Source organism: Pseudophryne corroboree, chromosome 4, assembly GCF_028390025.1.
Source record: "Pseudophryne corroboree isolate aPseCor3 chromosome 4, aPseCor3.hap2, whole genome shotgun sequence".
Classification (NCBI taxonomy): Eukaryota; Metazoa; Chordata; class Amphibia; order Anura; family Myobatrachidae; genus Pseudophryne; species Pseudophryne corroboree.
This window is the reverse complement of record NC_086447.1, coordinates 18,037,226-18,058,717: the sequence shown is the minus strand read 5'-3', so window position 1 is coordinate 18,058,717 and position 21,492 is coordinate 18,037,226. Positions and strand designations below refer to the sequence as shown.

The 21,492-nt window shown below is 36.6% G+C and overlaps 21 non-coding genes across 21 annotated transcripts; 11 read left to right on the top strand and 10 right to left on the bottom strand.

The window, feature by feature from the left end:
- Nucleotides 1-98: 98 nt before the first annotated feature.
- On the top strand, nt 99-170 carry TRNAV-CAC (transfer RNA valine (anticodon CAC)). Its single transcript has one exon. It is a non-coding gene; the product is annotated as a tRNA-Val (tRNA).
- Nucleotides 171-999: 829 nt separating this feature from the next.
- Nucleotides 1,000-1,073, bottom strand: TRNAN-GUU (transfer RNA asparagine (anticodon GUU)). Its single transcript has one exon. It is a non-coding gene; the product is annotated as a tRNA-Asn (tRNA).
- A 1,353-nt stretch (nt 1,074-2,426) lies between these two features.
- Nucleotides 2,427-2,498, top strand: TRNAT-CGU (transfer RNA threonine (anticodon CGU)). The gene has a single exon. It is a non-coding gene; the product is annotated as a tRNA-Thr (tRNA).
- Nucleotides 2,499-4,745: 2,247 nt separating this feature from the next.
- On the top strand, nt 4,746-4,817 carry TRNAM-CAU (transfer RNA methionine (anticodon CAU)). The gene has a single exon. It is a non-coding gene; the product is annotated as a tRNA-Met (tRNA).
- Nucleotides 4,818-5,644: 827 nt separating this feature from the next.
- On the bottom strand, nt 5,645-5,718 carry TRNAN-GUU (transfer RNA asparagine (anticodon GUU)). The gene has a single exon. It is a non-coding gene; the product is annotated as a tRNA-Asn (tRNA).
- A 1,093-nt stretch (nt 5,719-6,811) lies between these two features.
- Nucleotides 6,812-6,885, bottom strand: TRNAN-GUU (transfer RNA asparagine (anticodon GUU)). The gene has a single exon. It is a non-coding gene; the product is annotated as a tRNA-Asn (tRNA).
- Nucleotides 6,886-7,071: 186 nt separating this feature from the next.
- On the top strand, nt 7,072-7,143 carry TRNAM-CAU (transfer RNA methionine (anticodon CAU)). The gene has a single exon. It is a non-coding gene; the product is annotated as a tRNA-Met (tRNA).
- A 1,986-nt stretch (nt 7,144-9,129) lies between these two features.
- Nucleotides 9,130-9,203, bottom strand: TRNAN-GUU (transfer RNA asparagine (anticodon GUU)). Its single transcript has one exon. It is a non-coding gene; the product is annotated as a tRNA-Asn (tRNA).
- A 186-nt stretch (nt 9,204-9,389) lies between these two features.
- TRNAM-CAU (transfer RNA methionine (anticodon CAU)) lies at nt 9,390-9,461 on the top strand. Its single transcript has one exon. It is a non-coding gene; the product is annotated as a tRNA-Met (tRNA).
- Nucleotides 9,462-12,629: 3,168 nt separating this feature from the next.
- Nucleotides 12,630-12,703, bottom strand: TRNAN-GUU (transfer RNA asparagine (anticodon GUU)). Its single transcript has one exon. It is a non-coding gene; the product is annotated as a tRNA-Asn (tRNA).
- A 186-nt stretch (nt 12,704-12,889) lies between these two features.
- Nucleotides 12,890-12,961, top strand: TRNAM-CAU (transfer RNA methionine (anticodon CAU)). The gene has a single exon. It is a non-coding gene; the product is annotated as a tRNA-Met (tRNA).
- Nucleotides 12,962-13,797: 836 nt separating this feature from the next.
- Nucleotides 13,798-13,871, bottom strand: TRNAN-GUU (transfer RNA asparagine (anticodon GUU)). The gene has a single exon. It is a non-coding gene; the product is annotated as a tRNA-Asn (tRNA).
- Nucleotides 13,872-14,965: 1,094 nt separating this feature from the next.
- Nucleotides 14,966-15,039, bottom strand: TRNAN-GUU (transfer RNA asparagine (anticodon GUU)). Its single transcript has one exon. It is a non-coding gene; the product is annotated as a tRNA-Asn (tRNA).
- Nucleotides 15,040-16,391: 1,352 nt separating this feature from the next.
- On the top strand, nt 16,392-16,463 carry TRNAM-CAU (transfer RNA methionine (anticodon CAU)). Its single transcript has one exon. It is a non-coding gene; the product is annotated as a tRNA-Met (tRNA).
- Nucleotides 16,464-17,300: 837 nt separating this feature from the next.
- Nucleotides 17,301-17,374, bottom strand: TRNAN-GUU (transfer RNA asparagine (anticodon GUU)). Its single transcript has one exon. It is a non-coding gene; the product is annotated as a tRNA-Asn (tRNA).
- Nucleotides 17,375-17,560: 186 nt separating this feature from the next.
- On the top strand, nt 17,561-17,632 carry TRNAM-CAU (transfer RNA methionine (anticodon CAU)). The gene has a single exon. It is a non-coding gene; the product is annotated as a tRNA-Met (tRNA).
- A 1,095-nt stretch (nt 17,633-18,727) lies between these two features.
- TRNAM-CAU (transfer RNA methionine (anticodon CAU)) lies at nt 18,728-18,799 on the top strand. The gene has a single exon. It is a non-coding gene; the product is annotated as a tRNA-Met (tRNA).
- An 835-nt stretch (nt 18,800-19,634) lies between these two features.
- On the bottom strand, nt 19,635-19,708 carry TRNAN-GUU (transfer RNA asparagine (anticodon GUU)). The gene has a single exon. It is a non-coding gene; the product is annotated as a tRNA-Asn (tRNA).
- Nucleotides 19,709-19,894: 186 nt separating this feature from the next.
- TRNAM-CAU (transfer RNA methionine (anticodon CAU)) lies at nt 19,895-19,966 on the top strand. Its single transcript has one exon. It is a non-coding gene; the product is annotated as a tRNA-Met (tRNA).
- An 836-nt stretch (nt 19,967-20,802) lies between these two features.
- TRNAN-GUU (transfer RNA asparagine (anticodon GUU)) lies at nt 20,803-20,876 on the bottom strand. Its single transcript has one exon. It is a non-coding gene; the product is annotated as a tRNA-Asn (tRNA).
- Nucleotides 20,877-21,062: 186 nt separating this feature from the next.
- On the top strand, nt 21,063-21,134 carry TRNAM-CAU (transfer RNA methionine (anticodon CAU)). The gene has a single exon. It is a non-coding gene; the product is annotated as a tRNA-Met (tRNA).
- Nucleotides 21,135-21,492: the final 358 nt, after the last annotated feature.

Genomic DNA, 21,492 nt, shown 5'->3' with positions numbered 1-21,492 from the left:
AGTTTTGCAAGATTTTTCTTCCATTGACCAACGAAGAAACACATTGGTACTTTCACATGATGAGTGAGTTCTTCAGGATCTCTGACACTTACATGAGCAGCAGAGTGGCGCAGCGGAAGCGTGCTGGGCCCACAACCCAGAGGTCGGTGGATCGAAACCATCCTTTGCTATGTGCACTTATTTTTTTGTTAATTAAATTCTTCCAAAACTGGAATTGATATTTTGACTCTTTTATTTTTACTTAAAGTACAATAACTTTTAACATTTTAATTTGTTTTAATAGTATATTGACAGCATTGTTTTCTTTCAGAAATCCACTTAATTTTCTTTACCCTATTACTGAAATGGTAATTGACAAAAACAAGCTACATTGTCACCAGAAGAGCAATGCAAAATGTACAATTGATATTTCAAAATCATCTTTCCATCTTGAATTTCAATGATGCATTGGGGCAACGATTTTGTGAGAAACATCTTCACCCTTAAAGAAAGATTTTCTTAACTTCTTACCTGTGTGCTGATTAGATATCACCTGGTTTTCACATTAAACAGATTCCCACGTGAGAAAGCAGCAAGGATGCAGTGAGGTTTATGTTTCCTGGTGTCAACCTGTATTATTTCAGTGGACATTGTAATGAGGATGCATCTTGCTGCCTTTTCAATTAAGCAAGTTTTAATCAGTAATAGGTGAAAAACCATTCCTACAAAGGTGTTAATCAGAGACTTGGCTTTGTGGACACTTTTCAGAGAGCAAATGTGTTAGCATAAAAATAAAGCCATAAAATGGAGAGCTGATTAATCACTCAATTGGATTTCTCTGCCTGCATAATTTTTTTTCTCTGCAACCCCATGCTAAATTGTGCATCCTGTTTTTTATAAAATGACTTAATCAAATCTGACTGCATCAGAGAAGGCCTGGTACCCTACACTATAAGAGGTGGTTTGAAATTTTGACTTGTCTACTTAAAGATCAGCAAAATTTGATCACAAGGTCAATTACGTCCCTGGGTGGTATTGAACCACCAGCCTTTCGGTTAACAGCCGAATGCGCTAACCGATTGCGCCACAAAGACAGCTTGCAAAAGCATGTACTGACAAAGGCTAAAAAGCATTCATCTAGAAAGTTTCCTAGAAAAAGGTTAAAAAGGCAATAATCTGGAGAGTTTTGCAAGATTTTTCTTCCATTGACCAAAGAAGAAACACATTGGTACTTTCACATGATGAGTGAGTTCTTCAGGATCTCTGACACTTACATGAGCAGCAGAGTGGCGCAGCGGAAGCGTGCTGGGCCCATAACCCAGAGGTCGGTGGATCGAAACCATCCTTTGCTATGTGCACTTATTTTTTGTTAATTAAATTCTTCCAAAACTGGAATTGATATTTTGACTCTTTTATTTTTACTTAAAGTACAATAACTTTTAACATTTTAATTTGTTTTAATAGTATATTGACAGCATTGTTTTCTTTCAGAAATCCACTTAATTTTCTTTACCCTATTACTGAAATGGTAATTGACAAAAACAAGCTACATTGTCACCAGAAGAGCAATGCAAAATGTACAATTGATATTTCAAAATCATCTTTCCATCTTGAATTTCAATGATGCATTGGGGCAACGATTTTGTGAGAAACATCTTCACCCTTAAAGAAAGATTTTCTTAACTTCTTACCTGTGTGCTGATTAGATATCACCTGGTTTTCACATTAAACAGATTCCCACGTGAGAAAGAAGCAAGGATGCAGTGAGGTTTATGTTTCCTGGTGTCAACCTGTATTATTTCAGTGGACATTGTAATGAGGATGCATCTTGCTGCCTTTTCAATGAAGCAAGTTTTAATCAGTAATAGGTGAAAAACCATTCCTACAAAGGTGTTAATCAGAGACTTGGCTTTGTGGACACTTTTCAGAGAGCAAATGTGTTAGCATAAAAATAAAGCCTTAAAATGGAGAGCTGATTAATCACTCAATTGGATTTCTCTGCCTGCATATTTTTTTTTCTCTGCAACCCCAATGCTAAATTGTGCTTCCTGTTTTTTATAAAATGACTTAATCAAATCTGACTCTGATTGCATCAGAGAAGGCCAGGTACCTTACACCATAAAAGGTGGTTTGAAATTTTGACTTGTCTACTTAAAGATCACCAAAATTTGATCACAAGGTCAATTACGTCCCCGGGTGGGATTGAACCACCAACCTTTCGGTTAACAGCCGAATGCTCTAACCGATTGCGCCACAGAGACAGCTTGCAAAAGTATGTACTGACAAAGGCTAAAAAGCATTCATCTAGAAAGTTTCCTAGAAAAAGGTTAAAAAGGCAATAATCTGGAGAGTTTTGCAAGATTTTTCTTCCATTGACCAACGAAGAAACACATTGGTACTTTCACATGATGAGTGAGTTCTTCAGGATCTCTGACACTTACATGAGCAGCAGAGTGGCGCAGTGGAAGCGTGCTGGGCCCGTAACCCAGAGGTCGGTGGATCGAAACCATCCTTTGCTATGTTAATTAAATTCTTCCAAAACTGGAATTGATATTTTGACTCTTTTATTTTTACTTAAAGTACAATAACTTTTAACATTTTAATTTGTTTTAATAGTATATTGACAGCATTGTTTTCTTTCAGAAATCCACTTAATTTTCTTTACCCTATTACTGAAATGGTAATTGATAAAAACAAGCTACATTGTCACCAGAAGAGCAATGCAAAATGTACAATTGATATTTCAAAATCATCTTTCCATCTTGAATTTCAATGATGCATTGGGGCAACGATTTTGTGAGAAACATCTTCACCCTTAAAGAAAGATTTTCTTAACTTCTTACCTGTGTGCTGATTAGATATCACCTGGTTTTCACATTAAACAGATTCCCACTTGAGAAAGCAGCAAGGATGCAGTGAGGTTTATGTTTCCTGGTGTCAACCTGTATTATTTCAGTGGACATTGTAATGAGGATGCATCTTGCTGCCTTTCCAATGAAGCAAGTTTTAATCAGTAATAGGTGAAAAACCATTCCTACAAAGGTGTTAATCAGAGACTTGGCTTTGTGGACACTTTTCAGAGAGCAAATGTGTTAGCATAAAAATAAAGCCATAAAATGGAGAGCTGATTAATCACTCAATTGGATTTCTCTGCCTGCATAATTTTTTTTCTCTGCAACCCCATGCTAAATTGTGCTTCCTGTTTTTTATAAAATGACTTAATCAAATCTGACTCTGATTGCATCAGAGAAGGCCTGGTACCCTACACTATAAGAGGTGGTTTGAAATTTTGACTTGTCTACTTAAAGATCAGCAAAATTTGATCACAAGGTCAATTACATCCCTGGGTGGTATTGAACCACCAGCCTTTCGGTTAACAGCCAAATGCGCTAACCGATTGCGCCACAGAGACAGCTTGCAAAAGCATGTACTGACAAAGGCTAAAAAGCATTCATCTAGAAAGTTTCCTAGAAAAAGGTTAAAAAGGCAATAATCTGGAGAGTTTTGCAAGATTTTTCTTCCATTGACCAACGAAGAAACACATTGGTACTTTCACATGATGAGTGAGTTCTTCAGGATCTCTGACACTTACATGAGCAGCAGAGTGGCGCAGCGGAAGCGTGCTGGGCCCATAACCCAGAGGTCGGTGAATCGAAACCATCGTTTGCTATGTGCACTTATTTTTTTGTTAATTAAATTCTTCCAAAACTGGAATTGATATTTTGACTCTTTTATTTTTACTTAAAGTACAATAACTTTTAACATTTTAATTTGTTTTAATAGTATATTGACAGCATTGTTTTCTTTCAGAAATCCACTTAATTTTCTTTACCCTATTACTGAAATGGTAATTGACAAAAACAAGCTACATTGTCACCAGAAGAGCAATGCAAAATGTACAATTGATATTTCAAAATCATCTTTCCATCTTGAATTTCAATGATGCATTGGGGCAACGATTTTGTGAGAAACATCTTCACCCTTAAAGAAAGATTTTCTTAACTTCTTACCTGTGTGCTGATTAGATATCACCTGGTTTTCACATTAAACAGATTCCCACGTGAGAAAGAAGCAAGGATGCAGTGAGGTTCATGTTTCCTGGTGTCAACCTGTATTATTTCAGTGGACATTGTAATGAGGATGCATCTTGCTGCCTTTCCAATGAAGCAAGTTTTAATCAGTAATAGGTGAAAAACCATTCCTACAAAGGTGTTAATCAGAGACTTGGCTTTGTGGACACTTTTCAGAGAGCAAATGTGTTAGCATAAAAATAAAGCCATAAAATGGAGAGCTGATTAATCACTCAATTGGATTTCTCTGCCTGCATATTTTTTTTTCTCTGCAACCCCAATGCTAAATTGTGCTTCCTGTTTTTTATAAAATGACTTAATCAAATCTGACTCTGATTGCATCAGAGAAGGCCAGGTACCTTACACCATAAAAGGTGGTTTGAAATTTTGACTTGTCTACTTAAAGATCACCAAAATTTGATCACAAGGTCAATTACTTCCCCGGGTGGGATTAAACCACCAACCTTTCGGTTAACAGCCGAATGCGCTAACCGATTGCGCCACAGAGACAGCTTGCAAAAGCATGTACTGACAAAGGCTAAAAAGCATTCATCTAGAAAGTTTCCTAGAAAAAGGTTAAAAAGGCAATAATCTGGAGAGTTTTGCAAGATTTTTCTTCCATTGACCAACGAAGAAACACATTGGTACTTTCACATGATGAGTGAGTACTTCAGGATCTCTGGCACTTACATGAGCAGCAGAGTGGCGCAGCGGAAGCGTGCTGGGCCCATAACCCAGAGGTCGGTGGATCGAAACCATCCTCTGCTAGGTGCACTTATTTTTTTGTTAATTAAATTCTTCCAAACTGGAATTGATATTTTGACTCTTTTATTTTTACTTAAAGTACAATAACTTTTAACATTTTAATTTGTTTTAATAGTATATTGACAGCATTGTTTTCTTTCAGAAATCCACTTAATTTTCTTTACCCTATTACTGAAATGGTAATTGACAAAAACAAGCTACATTGTCACCAGAAGAGCAATGCAAAATGTACAATTGATATTTCAAAATCATCTTTCCATCTTGAATTTCAATGATGCATTGGGGCAACGATTTTGTGAGAAACATCTTCACCCTTAAAGAAAGATTTTCTTAACTTTTACCTGTGTGCTGATTAGATATCACCTGGTTTTCACATTAAACAGATTCCCACTTGAGAAAGCAGCAAGGATGCAGTGAGGTTTATGTTTCCTGGTGTCAACCTGTATTATTTCAGTGGACATTGTAATGAGGATGCATCTTGCTGCCTTTCCAATGAAGCAAGTTTTAATCAGTAATAGGTGAAAAACCATTCCTACAAAGGTGTTAATCAGAGACTTGGCTTTGTGGACACTTTTCAGAGAGCAAATGTGTTAGCATAAAAATAAAGCCATAAAATGGAGAGCTGATTAATCACTCAATTGGATTTCTCTGCCTGCATAATTTTTTTTCTCTGCAACCCCATGCTAAATTGTGCTTCCTGTTTTTTATAAAATGACTTAATCAAATCTGACTGCATCAGAGAAGGCCTGGTACCCTACACTATAAGAGTTGGTTTGAAATTTTGACTTGTCTACTTAAAGATCAGCAAAATTTGATCACAAGGTCAATTACGTCCCTGGGTGGTATTGAACCACCAGCCTTTCGGTTAACAGCCGAATGCGCTAACCGATTGCGCCACAAAGACAGCTTGCAAAAGCATGTACTGACAAAGGCTAAAAAGCATTCATCTAGAAAGTTTCCTAGAAAAAGGTTAAAAAGGCAATAATCTGGAGAGTTTTGCAAGATTTTTCTTCCATTGACCAACGAAGAAACACATTGGTACTTTCACATGATGAGTGAGTTCTTCAGGATCTCTGACACTTACATGAGCAGCAGAGTGGCGTAGCGGAAGCGTGCTGGGCCCATAACCCAGAGGTCGGTGGATCGAAACCATCCTTTGCTATGTGCACTTATTTTTTTGTTAATTAAATTCTTCCAAAACTGGAATTGATATTTTGACTCTTTTATTTTTACTTAAAGTACAATAACTTTTAACATTTTAATTTGTTTTAATAGTATATTGACAGCATTGTTTTCTTTCAGAAATCCACTTAATTTTCTTTACCCTATTACTGAAATGGTAATTGACAAAAACAAGCTACATTGTCACCAGAAGAGCAATGCAAAATGTACAATTGATATTTCAAAATCATCTTTCCATCTTGAATTTCAATGATGCATTGGGGCAACGATTTTGTGAGAAACATCTTCACCCTTAAAGAAAGATTTTCTTAACTTCTTACCTGTGTGCTGATTAGATATCACATGGTTTTCACATTAAACAGATTCCCACGTGAGAAAGAAGCAAGGATGCAGTGAGGTTTATGTTTCCTGGTGTCAACCTGTATTATTTCAGTGGACATTGTAATGAGGATGCATCTTGCTGCCTTTTCAATGAAGCAAGTTTTAATCAGTAATAGGTGAAAAACCATTCCTACAAAGGTGTTAATCAGAGACTTGGCTTTGTGGACACTTTTCAGAGAGCAAATGTGTTAGCATAAAAATAAAGCCATAAAATGGAGAGCTGATTAATCACTCAATTGGATTTCTCTGCCTGCATATTTTTTTTCTCTGCAACCCCAATGCTAAATTGTGCTTCCTGTTTTTTATAAAATGACTTAATCAAATCTGACTCTGATTGCATCAGAGAAGGCCAGGTACCTTACACCATAAAAGGTGGTTTGAAATTTTGACTTGTCTACTTAAAGATCACCAAAATTTGATCACAAGGTCAATTACGTCCCCGGGTGGGATTGAACCACCAACCTTTCGGTTAACAGCCGAATGCGCTAACCGATTGCGCCACAGAGACAGCTTGCAAAAGCATGTACTGACAAAGGCTAAAAAGCATTCATCTAGAAAGTTTCCTAGAAAAAGGTTAAAAAGGCAATAATCTGGAGAGTTTTGCAAGATTTTTCTTCCATTGACCAACGAAGAAACACATTGGTACTTTCACATGATGAGTGAGTTCTTTAGGATCTCTGACACTTACATGAGCAGCAGAGTGGCGCAGTGGAAGCGTGCTGGGCCCATAACCCAGAGGTCGGTGGATCGAAACCATCCTTTGCTATGTTAATTAAATTCTTCCAAAACTGGAATTGATATTTTGACTCTTTTATTTTTACTTAAAGTACAATAACTTTTAACATTTTAATTTGTTTTAATAGTATATTGACAGCATTGTTTTCTTTCAGAAATCCACTTAATTTTCTTTACCCTATTACTGAAATGGTAATTGATAAAAACAAGCTACATTGTCACCAGAAGAGCAATGCAAAATGTACAATTGATATTTCAAAATCATCTTTCCATCTTGAATTTCAATGATGCATTGGGGCAACGATTTTGTGAGAAACATCTTCACCCTTAAAGAAAGATTTTCTTAACTTCTTACCTGTGTGCTGATTAGATATCACCTGGTTTTCACATTAAACAGATTCCCACTTGAGAAAGCAGCAAGGATGCAGTGAGGTTTATGTTTCCTGGTGTCAACCTGTATTATTTCAGTGGACATTGTAATGAGGATGCATCTTGCTGCCTTTCCAATGAAGCAAGTTTTAATCAGTAATAGGTGAAAAACCATTCCTACAAAGGTGTTAATCAGAGACTTGGCTTTGTGGACACTTTTCAGAGAGCAAATGTGTTAGCATAAAAATAAAGCCATAAAATGGAGAGCTGATTAATCACTCAATTGGATTTCTCTGCCTGCATAATTTTTTTTCTCTGCAACCCCATGCTAAATTGTGCTTCCTGTTTTTTATAAAATGACTTAATCAAATCTGACTCTGATTGCATCAGAGAAGGCCTGGTACCCTACACTATAAGAGGTGGTTTGAAATTTTGACTTGTCTACTTAAAGATCAGCAAAATTTGATCACAAGGTCAAGTACATCCCTGGGTGGTATTGAACCACCAGCCTTTCGGTTAACAGCCAAATGCGCTAACCGATTGCGCCACAGAAACAGCTTGCAAAAGCATGTACTGACAAAGGCTAAAAAGCATTCATCTAGAAAGTTTCCTAGAAAAAGGTTAAAAAGGCAATAATCTGGAGAGTTTTGCAAGATTTTTCTTCCATTGACCAACGAAGAAACACATTGGTACTTTCACATGATGAGTGAGTTCTTCAGGATCTCTGACACTTACATGAGCAGCAGAGTGGCGCAGCGGAAGCGTGCTGGGCCCATAACCCAGAGGTCGGTGAATCGAAACCATCCTTTGCTATGTGCACTTATTTTTTTGTTAATTAAATTCTTCCAAAACTGGAATTGATATTTTGACTCTTTTATTTTTACTTAAAGTACAATAACTTTTAACATTTTAATTTGTTTTAATAGTATATTGACAGCATTGTTTTCTTTCAGAAATCCACTTAATTTTCTTTACCCTATTACTGAAATGGTAATTGACAAAAACAAGCTACATTGTCACCAGAAGAGCAATGCAAAATGTACAATTGATATTTCAAAATCATCTTTCCATCTTGAATTTCAATGATGCATTGGGGCAACAATTTTGTGAGAAACATCTTCACCCTTAAAGAAAGATTTTCTTAACTTCTTACCTGTGTGCTGATTAGATATCACCTGGTTTTCACATTAAACAGATTCCCACTTGAGAAAGCAGCAAGGATGCAGTGAGGTTTATGTTTCCTGGTGTCAACCTGTATTATTTCAGTGGACATTGTAATGAGGATGCATCTTGCTGCCTTTCCAATGAAGCAAGTTTTAATTAGTAATAGGTGAAAAACCATTCCTACAAAGGTGTTAATCAGAGACTTGGCTTTGTGGACACTTTTCAGAGAGCAAATGTGTTAGCATAAAAATAAAGCCATAAAATGGAGAGCTGATTAATCACTCAATTGGATTTCTCTGCCTGCATAATTTTTTTTCTCTGCAACCCCATGCTAAATTGTGCTTCCTGTTTTTTATAAAATGACTTAATCAAATATGACTCTGATTGCATCAGAGAAGGCCAGGTACCCTACACTATAAGAGGTGGTTTGAAATGTTGACTTGTCTACTTCAAGATCAGCAAAATTTGATCACAAGGTCAATTACGTCCCTGGGTGGTATTGAACCACCAGCCTTTCGGTTAACAGCCGAATGCGCTAACCGATTGCACCACAGAGACAACTTGCAAAAGCATGTACTAACAAAGGCTAAAAAGCATTCATCTAGAAAGTTTCCTAGAAAAAGGTTAAAAAGGCAATAATCTGGAGAGTTTTGCAAGATTTTTCTTCCATTGACCAACGAAGAAACACATTGGTACTTTCACATGATGAGTGAGTACTTCAGGATCTCTGGCACTTACATGAGCAGCAGAGTGGCGCAGCGGAAGCGTGCTGGGCCCATAACCCAGAGGTCGGTGGATCGAAACCATCCTCTGCTATGTGCACTTATTTTTTTGTTAATTAAATTCTTCCAAAACTGGAATTGATATTTTGACTCTTTTATTTTTACTTAAAGTACAATAACTTTTAACATTTTAATTTGTTTTAATAGTATATTGACAGCATTGTTTTCTTTCAGAAATCCACCTAATTTTCTTTACCCTATTACTGAAATGGTAATTGACAAAAACAAGCTACATTGTCACCAGAAGAGCAATGCAAAATGTACAATTGATATTTCAAAATCATCTTTCCATCTTGAATTTCAATGATGCATTGGGGCAACGATTTTGTGAGAAACATCTTCACCCTTAAAGAAAGATTTTCTTAACTTCTTACCTGTGTGCTGATTAGATATCACCTGGTTTTCACATTAAACAGATTCCCACGTGAGAAAGCAGCAAGGATGCAGTGAGGTTTATGTTTCCTGGTGTCAACCTGTATTATTTCAGTGGACATTGTAATGAGGATGCATCTTACTGCCTTTCCAATGAAGCAAGTTTTAATCAGTAATAGGTGAAAAACCATTCCTACAAAGGTGTTAATCAGAGACTTGGCTTTGTGGACACTTTTCAGAGAGCAAATGTGTTAGCATAAAAATAAAGCCATAAAATGGAGAGCTGATTAATCACTCAACTGGATTTCTCTGCCTGCATATTTTTTTTTCTCTGCAACCCCAATGCTAAATTGTGCTTCCTGTTTTTTATAAAATGACTTAATCAAATATGACTCTGATTGCATCAGAGAAGGCCAGGTACCTTACACCATAAAAGGTGGTTTGAAATTTTGACTTGTCTACTTAAAGATCAGCAAAATTTGATCACAAGGTCAATTACATCCCTGGGTGGGATTGAACCACCAAGCTTTCGGTTAACAGCCGAATGCGCTAACCGATTGCGCCACAGAGACAGCTTGCAAAAGCATGTACTGACAAAGGCTAAAAAGCATTCATCTAGAAAGTTTCCTAGAAAAAGGTTAAAAAGGCAATAATCTGGAGAGTTTTGCAAGATTTTTCTTCCATTGACCAACGAAGAAACACATTGGTACTTTCACATGATGAGTGAGTACTTCAGGATCTCTGACGCTTACATGAGCAGCAGAGTGGCGCAACGGAAGCGTGCTGGGCACATAACCCAGAGGTTGGTGGATCGAAACCATCCTCTGCTATGTGCACTTATTTTTTTTGTTAATTAAATTCTTCCAAAACTGGAATTGATATTTTGACTCTTTTATTTTTACTTAAAGTACAATAACTTTTAACATTTTAATTTGTTTTAGTGTATTGACAGCATTGTTTTCTTTCAGAAATCCACTTAATTTTCTTTACCCTATTACTGAAATGGTAATTGACAAAAACAAGCTACATTGTCACCAGAAGAGCAATGCAAAATGTACAATTGATATTTCAAAATCATCTTTCCAGCTTGAATTTCAATGATGCATTGGGGCAACGATTTTGTGAGAAACATCTTCACCCTTAAAGAAAGATTTTCTTAACTTCTTACCTGTGTGCTGATTAGATATCACCTGGTTTTCACATTAAACAGATTCCCACTTGAGAAAGCAGCAAGGATGCAGTGAGGTTTATGTTTCCTGGTGTCAACCTGTATTATTTCAATGGACATTGTAATGAGGATGCATCTTGCTGCCTTTCCAATGAAGCAAGTTTTAATCAGTAATAGGTGAAAAACCATTCCTACAAAGGTGTTAATCAGAGACTTGGCTTTGTGGACACTTTTCAAAGAGCAAATGTGTTAGCATAAAAATAAAGCCATAAAATGGAGAGCTGATTAATCACTCAATTGGATTTCTCTGCCTGCATAATTTTTTTTCTCTGCAACCCCATGCTAAATTGTGCTTCCTGTTTTTTATAAAATGACTTAATCAAATCTGACTCTGATTGCATCAGAGAAGGCCAGGTACCCTACACTATAAGAGGTGGTTTGAAATTTTGACTTGTCTACTTAAAGATCAGCAAAATTTGATCACAAGGTCAATTACGTCCCTGGGTGGTATTGAACCACCAGCCTTTCGGTTAACAGCCAAATGCTCTAACCGATTGCACCACAGAGACAACTTGCAAAAGCATGTACTAACAAAGGCTAAAAAGCATTCATCTAGAAAGTTTCCTAGAAAAAGGTTAAAAAGGCAATAATCTGGAGAGTTTTGCAAGATTTTTCTTCCATTGACCAACGAAGAAACACATTGGTACTTTCACATGATGAGTGAGTACTTCAGGATCTCTGGCACTTACATGAGCAGCAGAGTGGCGCAGCGGAAGCGTGCTGGGCCCATAACCCTGAGGTCGGTGGATCGAAACCATCCTCTGTTATGTGCACTTATTTTTTTGTTAATTAAATTCTTCCAAAACTGGAATTGATATTTTGACTCTTTTATTTTTACTTAAAGTACAATAACTTTTAACATTTTAATTTGTTTTAATAGTATATTGACAGCATTGTTTTCTTTCAGAAATCCACTTAATTTTCTTTACCCTATTACTGAAATGGTAATTGATAAAAACAAGCTACATTGTCACCAGAAGAGCAATGCAAAATGTACAATTGATATTTCAAAATCATCTTTCCATCTTGAATTTCAATGATGCATTGGGGCAACGATTTTGTGAGAAACATCTTCACCCTTAAAGAAAGATTTTCTTAACTTCTTACCTGTGTGCTGATTAGATATCACCTGGTTTTCACATTAAACAGATTCCCACTTGAAAAAGCAGCAAGGATGCAGTGAGGTTTATGTTTCCTGGTGTCAACCTGTATTATTTCAGTGGACATTGTAATGAGGATGCATCTTGCTGCCTTTCCAATGAAGCAAGTTTTAATCAGTAATAGGTGAAAAACCATTCCTACAAAGGTGTTAATCAGAGACTTGGCTTTGTGGACACTTTTCAGAGAGCAAATGTGTTAGCATAAAAATAAAGCCATAAAATGGAGAGCTGATTAATCACTCAATTGGATTTCTCTGCCTGCATAATTTTTTTTCTCTGCAACCCCATGCTAAATTGTGCTTCCTGTTTTTTATAAAATGACTTAATCAAATCTGACTCTGATTGCATCAGAGAAGGCCAGGTACCCTACACTATAAGAGGTGGTTTGAAATGTTGACTTGTCTACTTAAAGATCAGCAAAATTTGATCACAAGGTCAATTACGTCCCTGGGTGGTATTGAACCACCAGCCTTTCGGTTAACAGCCGAATGCGCTAACCGATTGCACCACAGAGACAACTTGCAAAAGCATGTACTAACAAAGGCTAATAAGCATTCATCTAGAAAGTTTCCTAGAAAAAGGTTAAAAAGGCAATAATCTGGAGAGTTTTGCAAGATTTTTCTTCCATTGACCAACGAAGAAACACATTGGTACTTTCACATGATGAGTGAGTACTTCAGGATCTCTGGCACTTACATGAGCAGCAGAGTGGCGCAGCGGAAGCGTGCTGGGCCCATAACCCAGAGGTCGGTGGATCGAAACCATCCTCTGCTATGTGCACTTATTTTTTTGTTAATTAAATTCTTCCAAAACTGGAATTGATATTTTGACTCTTTTATTTTTACTTAAAGTACAATAACTTTTAACATTTTAATTTGTTTTAATAGTATATTGACAGCATTGTTTTTTTTTCAGAAATCCACTTAATTTTCTTTACCCTATTACTGAAATGGTAATTGACAAAAACAAGCTACATTGTCACCAGAAGAGCAATGCAAAATGTACAATTGATATTTCAAAATCATCTTTCCATTTTGAATTTCAATGATGCATTGGGGCAACGATTTTGTGAGAAACATCTTCACCCTTAAAGAAAGATTTTCTTAACTTCTTACCTGTGTGCTGATTAGATATCACCTGGTTTTCACATTAAACAGATTCCCACTTGAGAAAGCAGCAAGGATGCAGTGAGGTTTATGTTTCCTGGTGTCAACCTGTATTATTTCAGTGGACATTGTAATGAGGATGCATCTTGCTGCCTTTCCAATGAAGCAAGTTTTAATCAGTAATAGGTGAAAAACCATTCCTACAAAGGTGTTAATCAGAGACTTGGCTTTGTGGACACTTTTCAGAGAGCAAATGTGTTAGCATAAAAATAAAGCCATAAAATGGAGAGCTGATTAATCACTCAATTGGATTTCTCTGCCTGCATAATTTTTTTTCTCTGCAACCCCATGCTAAATTGTGCTTCCTGTTTTTTATAAAATGACTTAATCAAATCTGACTCTGATTGCATCAGAGAAGGCCAGGTACCCTACACTATAAGAGGTGGTTTGAAATTTTGACTTGTCTACTTAAAGATCACCAAAATTTGATCACAAGGTCAATTACGTCCCCGGGTGGGATTGAACCACCAACCTTTCGGTTAACAGCCGAATGCGCTAACCGATTGCGCCACAGAGACAGCTTGCAAAAGCATGTACTGACAAAGGCTAAAAAGCATTCATCTAGAAAGTTTCCTAGAAAAAGTTTAAAAAGGCAATAATCTGGAGAGTTTTGCAAGATTTTTCTTCCATTGACCAACGAAGAAACACATTGGTACTTTCATATGATGAGTGAGTACTTCAGGATCTTTGACACTTACATGAGCAGCAGAGTGGTGCAGCGAAAGCGTGCTGGGCCCATAACCCAGAGGCCGGTGGATCGAAACCATCCTCTGCTATGTGCACTTATTTTTTTGTTAATTAAATTCTTCCAAAACTGGAATTGATATTTTGACTCTTTTATTTTTACTTAAAGTACAATAACTTTTAACATTTTAATTTGTTTTAATAGTATATTGACAGCATTGTTTTCTTTCAGAAATCCACTTAATTTTCTTTACCCTATTACTGAAATGGTAATTGACAAAAACAAGCTACATTGTCACCAGAAGAGCAATGCAAAATGTACAATTGATATTTCAAAATCATCTTTCCAGCTTGAATTTCAATGATGCATTGGGGCAACGATTTTGTGAGAAACATCTTCACCCTTAAAGAAAGATTTTCTTAACTTATTACCTGTGTGCTGATTAGATATCACCTGGTTTTCACATTAAACAGATTCCCACGTGAGAAAGCAGCAAGGATGCAGTGAGGTTTATGTTTCCTGGTGTCAACCTGTATTATTTCAGTGGACATTGTAATGAGGATGCATCTTGCTGCCTTTTCAATGAAGCAAGTTTTAATCAGTAATAGGTGAAAAACCATTCCTACAAAGGTGTTAATCAGAGACTTGGCTTTGTGGACACTTTTCAGAGAGCAAATGTGTTAGCATAAAAATAAAGCCATAAAATGGAGAGCTGATTAATCACTCAATTGGATTTCTCTGCCTGCATATTTTTTTTTCTCTGCAACCCCAATGCTAAATTGTGCTTCCTGTTTTTTATAAAATGACTTAATCAAATCTGACTCTGATTGCATCAGAGAAGGCCAGGTACCTTACACCATAAAAAGTGGTTTGAAATTTTGACTTGTCTACTTAAAGATCAGCAAAATTTGATCACAAGGTCAATTACGTCCCCGGGTGGGATTGAACCACCAACCTTTCGGTTAACAGCCGAATGCGCTAACCGATTGCGCCACAGAGACAGCTTGCAAAATCATGTACTGACAAAGGCTAAAAAGCATTCATCTAGAAGTTTCCTAGAAAAAGGTTAAAAAGGCAATAATCTGGAGAGTTTTGCAAGATTTTTCTTCCATTGACCAACGAAGAAACACATTGGTACTTTCACATGATGAGTGAGTACTTCAGGATCTCTGACACTTACATGAGCAGCAGAGTGGCGCAGCGGAAGCGTGCTGGGCCCATAACCCAGAGGTCGGTGGATCGAAACCATCCTTTGCTATGTGCACTTATTTTTTTGTTAATTAAATTCTTCCAAAACTGGAATTGATATTTTGACTCTTTTATTTTTACTTAAAGTACAATAACTTTTAACATTTTAATTTGTTTTAATAGTATATTGACAGCATTGTTTTCTTTCAGAAATCCACTTAATTTTCTTTACCCTATTACTGAAATGGTAATTGACAAAAACAAGCTACATTGTCACCAGAAGAGCAATGCAAAATGTACAATTGATATTTCAAAATCATCTTTCCATCTTGAATTTCAATGATGCATTGGGGCAACAATTTTGTGAGAAACATCTTCACCCTTAAAGAAAGATTTTCTTAACTTCTTACCTGTGTGCTGATTAGATATCACCTGGTTTTCACATTAAACAGATTCCCACTTGAGAAAGCAGCAAGGATGCAGTGAGGTTTATGTTTCCTGGTGTCAACCTGTATTATTTCAGTGGACATTGTAATGAGGATGCATCTTGCTGCCTTTCCAATGAAGCAAGTTTTAATCAGTAATAGGTGAAAAACCATTCCTACAAAGGTGTTAATCAGAGACTTGGCTTTGTGGACACTTTTCAGAGAGCAAATGTGTTAGCATAAAAATAAAGCCATAAAATGGAGAGCTGATTAATCACTCAATTGGATTTCTCTGCCTGCATAATTTTTTTTCTCTGCAACCCCATGCTAAATTGTGCTTCCTGTTTTTTATAAAATGACTTAATCAAATCTGACTCTGATTGCATCAGAGAAGGCCAGGTACCCTACACTATAAGAGGTGGTTTGAAATTTTGACTTGTCTACTTAAAGATCAGCAAAATTTGATCACAAGGTTAATTACGTCCCTGGGTGGTATTGAACCACCAGCCTTTCAGTTAACAGCCGAATGCGCTAACCGATTGCACCACAGAGACAACTTGCAAAAGCATGTACTAACAAAGGCTAAAAAGCATTCATCTAGAAAGTTTCCTAGAAAAAGGTTAAAAAGGCAATAATCTGGAGAGTTTTGCAAGATTTTTCTTCCATTGACCAACGAAGAAACACATTGGTACTTTCACATGATGAGTAAGTACTTCAGGATCTCTGGCACTTACATGAGCAGCAGAGTGGCGCAGCGGAAGCGTGCTGGGCCCATAACCCAGAGGTCGGTGGATCGAAACCATCCTCTGCTATGTGCACTTATTTTTTTGTTAATTAAATTCTTCCAAAACTGGAATTGATATTTTGACTCTTTTATTTTTACTTAAAGTACAATAACTTTTAACATTTTAATTTGTTTTAATAGTATATTGACAGCATTGTTTTTTTTTCAGAAATCCACTTAATTTTCTTTACCCTATTACTGAAATGGTAATTGACAAAAACAAGCTACATTGTCACCAGAAGAGCAATGCAAAATGTACAATTGATATTTCAAAATCATCTTTCCAGCTTGAATTTCAATGATGCATTGGGGCAACGATTTTGTGAGAAACATCTTCACCCTTAAAGAAAGATTTTCTTAACTTCTTACCTGTGTGCTGATTAGATATCACCTGGTTTTCACATTAAACAGATTCCCACGTGAGAAAGCAGCAAGGATGCAGTGAGGTTTATGTTTCCTGGTGTCAACCTGTATTATTTCAGTGGACATTGTAATGAGGATGCATCTTGCTGCCTTTTCAATGAAGCAAGTTTTAATCAGTAATAGGTGAAAAACCATTCCTACAAAGGTGTTAATCAGAGACATGGCTTTGTGGACACTTTTCAGAGAGCAAATGTGTTAGCATAAAAATAATGCCATAAAATGGAGAGCTGATTAATCACTCAATTGGATTTCTCTGCCTGCATATTTTTTTTTCTCTGCAACCCCAATGCTAAATTGTGCTTCCTGTTTTTTATAAAATGACTTAATCAAATCTGACTCTGATTGCATCAGAGAAGGCCAGGTACCTTACACCATAAAAGGTGGTTTGAAATTTTGACTTGTCTACTTAAAGATCAGCAAAATTTGATCACAAGGTCAATTACGTCCCCGGGTGGGATTAAACCACCAACCTTTCGGTTAACAGCCGAATGCGCTAACCGATTGCGCCACAGAGACAGCTTGCAAAAGCATGTACTGACAAAGGCTAAAAAGCATTCATCTAGAAAGTTTCCTAGAAAAAGGTTAAAAAGGCAATAATCTGGAGAGTTTTGCAAGATTTTTCTTCCATTGACCAACGAAGAAACACATTGGTACTTTCACATGATGAGTGAGTACTTCAGGATCTCTGGCACTTACATGAGCAGCAGAGTGGCGCAGCGGAAGCGTGCTGGGCCCATAACCCAGAGGTCGGTGGATCGAAACCATCCTCTGCTATGTGCACTTATTTTTTTGTTAATTAAATTCTTCCAAAACTGGAATTGATATTTTGACTCTTTTATTTTTACTTAAAGTACAATAACTTTTAACATTTTAATTTGTTTTAATAGTATATTGACAGCATTGTTTTCTTTCAGAAATCCACTTAATTTTCTTTACTCTATTACTGAAATGGTAATTGACAAAAACAAGCTACATTGTCACCAGAAGAGCAATGCAAAATGTACAATTGATATTTCAAAATCATCTTTCCATCTTGAATTTCAATGATGCATTGGGGCAACGATTTTGTGAGAAACATCTTCACCCTTAAAGAAAGATTTTCTTAACTTCTTACCTGTGTGCTGATTAGATATCACCTGGTTTTCACATTAAACAGATTCCCACGTGAGAAAGCAGCAAGGATGCAGTGAGGTTTATGTTTCCTGGTGTCAACCTGTATTATTTCAGTGGACATTGTAATGAGGATGCATCTTGCTGCCTTTCCAATGAAGCAAGTTTTAATCAGTAATAGGTGAAAAACCATTCCTACAAAGGTGTTAATCTGAGACTTGGCTTTGTGGACACTTTTCAGAGAGCAAATGTGTTAGCATAAAAATAAAGCCATAAAATGGAGAGCTGATTAATCACTCAATTGGATTTCTCTGCCTGCATATTTTTTTTTCTCTGCAACCCCAATGCTAAATTGTGCTTCCTGTTTTTTATAAAATGACTTAATCAAATATGACTCTGATTGCATCAGAGAAGGCCAGGTACCTTACACCATAAAAGGTGGTTTGAAATTTTGACTTGTCTACTTAAAGATCAGCAAAATTTGATCACAAGGTCAATTACATCCCTGGGTGGGATTGAACCACCAAGCTTTCGGTTAACAGCCGAATGCGCTAACCGATTGCGCCACAGAGACAGCTTGCAAAAGCTTGTACTGACAAAGGCTAAAAGCATTCATCTAGAAAGTTTCCTAGAAAAAGGTTAAAAAGGCAATAATCTGGAGAGTTTTGCAAGATTTTTCTTCCATTGACCAACGAAGAAACACATTGGTACTTTCACATGATGAGTGTGTACTTCAGGATCTCTGACACTTACATGAGCAGCAGAGTGGCGCAGCGGAAGCGTGCTGGGCCCATAACCCAGAGGTCGGTGGATCGAAACCATCCTCTGCTATGTGCACTTATTTTTTTGTTAATTAAATTCTTCCAAAACTGGAATTGATATTTTGACTCTTTTATTTTTACTTAAAGTACAATAACTTTTAACATTTTAATTTGTTTTAATAGTATATTGACAGCATTGTTTTCTTTCAGAAATCCACTTAATTTTCTTTACCCTATTACTGAAATGGTAATTGACAAAAACAAGCTACATTGTCACCAGAAGAGCAATGCAAAATGTACAATTGATATTTCAAAATCATCTTTCCAGCTTGAATTTCAATGATGCATTGGGGCAACGATTTTGTGAGAAACATCTTCACCCTTAAAGAAAGATTTTCTTAACTTCTTACCTGTGTGCTGATTAGATATCATCTGGTTTTCACATTAAACAGATTCACACTTGAGAAAGCAGCAAGGATGCAGTGAGGTTTATGTTTCCTGGTGTCAACCTGTATTATTTCAATGGACATTGTAATGAGGATGCATCTTGCTGCCTTTCCAATGAAGCAAGTTTTAATCAGTAATAGGTGAAAAACCATTCCTACAAAGGTGTTAATCAGAGACTTGGCTTTGTGGACACTTTTCAGAGAGCAAATGTGTTAGCATAAAAATAAAGCCATAAAATGGAGAGCTGATTAATCACTCAATTGGATTTCTCTGCCTGCATAATTTTTTTTCTCTGCAACCCCATGCTAAATTGTGCTTCCTGTTTTTTATAAAATGACTTAATCAAATCTGACTCTGATTGCATCAGAGAAGGCAAGGTACCCTACACTATAAGAGGTGGTTTGAAATTTTGACTTGTCTACTTAAAGATCACCAAAATTTGATCACAAGGTCAATTACGTCCCCGGGTGGGATTGAACCACCAACCTTTCGGTTAACAGCCGAATGCGCTAACCGATTGCGCCACAGAGACAGCTTGCAAAAGCATGTACTGACAAAGGCTAAAAAGCATTCATCTAGAAAGTTTCCTAGAAAAAGTTTAAAAAGGCAATAATCTGGAGAGTTTTGCAAGATTTTTCTTCCATTGACCAACGAAGAAACACATTGGTACTTTCACATGATGAGTGTGTACTTCAGGATCTCTGACACTTACATGAGCAGCAGAGTGGCGCAGCGGAAGCGTGCTGGGCCCATAACCCAGAGGTCGGTGGATCGAAACCATCCTCTGCTATGTGCACTTATTTTTTTGTTAATTAAATTCTTCCAAAACTGGAATTGATATTTTGACTCTTTTATTTTTACTTAAAGTACAATAACTTTTAACATTTTAATTTGTTTTAATAGTATATTGACAGCATTGTTTTCTTTCAGAAATCCACTTAATTTTCTTTACCCTATTACTGAAATGGTAATTGACAAAAACAAGCTACATTGTCACCAGAAGAGCAATGCAAAATGTACAATTGATATTTCAAAATCATCTTTCCAGCTTGAATTTCAATGATGCATTGGGGCAACGATTTTGTGAGAAACATCTTCACCCTTAAAGAAAGATTTTCTTAACTTCTTACCTGTGTGCTGATTAGATATCACCTGGTTTTCACATTAAACGGATTCCCACTTGAGAAAGCAGCAAGGATGCAGTGAGGTTTATGTTTCCTGGTGTCAACCTGTATTATTTCAGTGGACATTGTAATGAGGGTGCATCTTGCTGCCTTTCCAATGAAGCAAGTTTTAATCAGTAATAGGTGAAAAACCATTCCTACAAAGGTGTTAATCAGAGACTTGGCTTTGTGGACACTTTTCAGAGAGCAAATGTGTTAGCATAAAAATAAAGCCATAAAATGGAGAGCTGATTAATCACTCAATTGGATTTCTCTGCCTGCATAATTTTTTTTCTCTGCAACCCCAATGCTAAATTGTGCTTCCTGTTTTTTATAAAATGACTTAATCAAATATGACTCTGATTGCATCAGAGAAGGCCAGGTACCCTACACCATAAAAGGTGGTTTGAAATTTTGACTTGTCTACTTAAAGATCACCAAAATTTGATCACAAGGTCAATTACGTCCCCGGGTGGGATTGAACCACCAACCTTTCGGTTAACAGCCGAATGCGCTAACCGATTGCGCCACAGAGACAGCTTGCAAAAGCATGTACTGACAAAGGCTAAAAAGCATTCATCTAGAAAGTTTCCTAGAAAAAGGTTAAAAAGGCAATAATCTGGAGAGTTTTGCAAGATTTTTCTTCCATTGACCAACGAAGAAACACATTGGTACTTTCACATGATGAGTGTGTACTTCAGGATCTCTGACACTTACATGAGCAGCAGAGTGGCGCAGCGGAAGCGTGCTGGGCCCATAACCCAGAGGTCGGTGGATCGAAACCATCCTCTGCTATGTGCACTTATTTTTTTGTTAATTAAATTCTTCCAAAACTGGAATTGATATTTTGACTCTTTTATTTTTACTTAAAGTACAATAACTTTTAACATTTTAATTTGTTTTAATAGTATATTGACAGCATTGTTTTCTTTCAGAAATCCACTTAATTTTCTTTACCCTATTACTGAAATGGTAATTGACAAAAACAAGCTACATTGTCACCAGAAGAGCAATGCAAAATGTACAATTGATATTTCAAAATCATCTTTCCATCTTGAATTTCAATGATGCATTGGGGCAACGATTTTGTGAGAAACATCTTCACCCTTAAAGAAAGATTTTCTTAACTTCTTACCTGTGTGCTGATTAGATA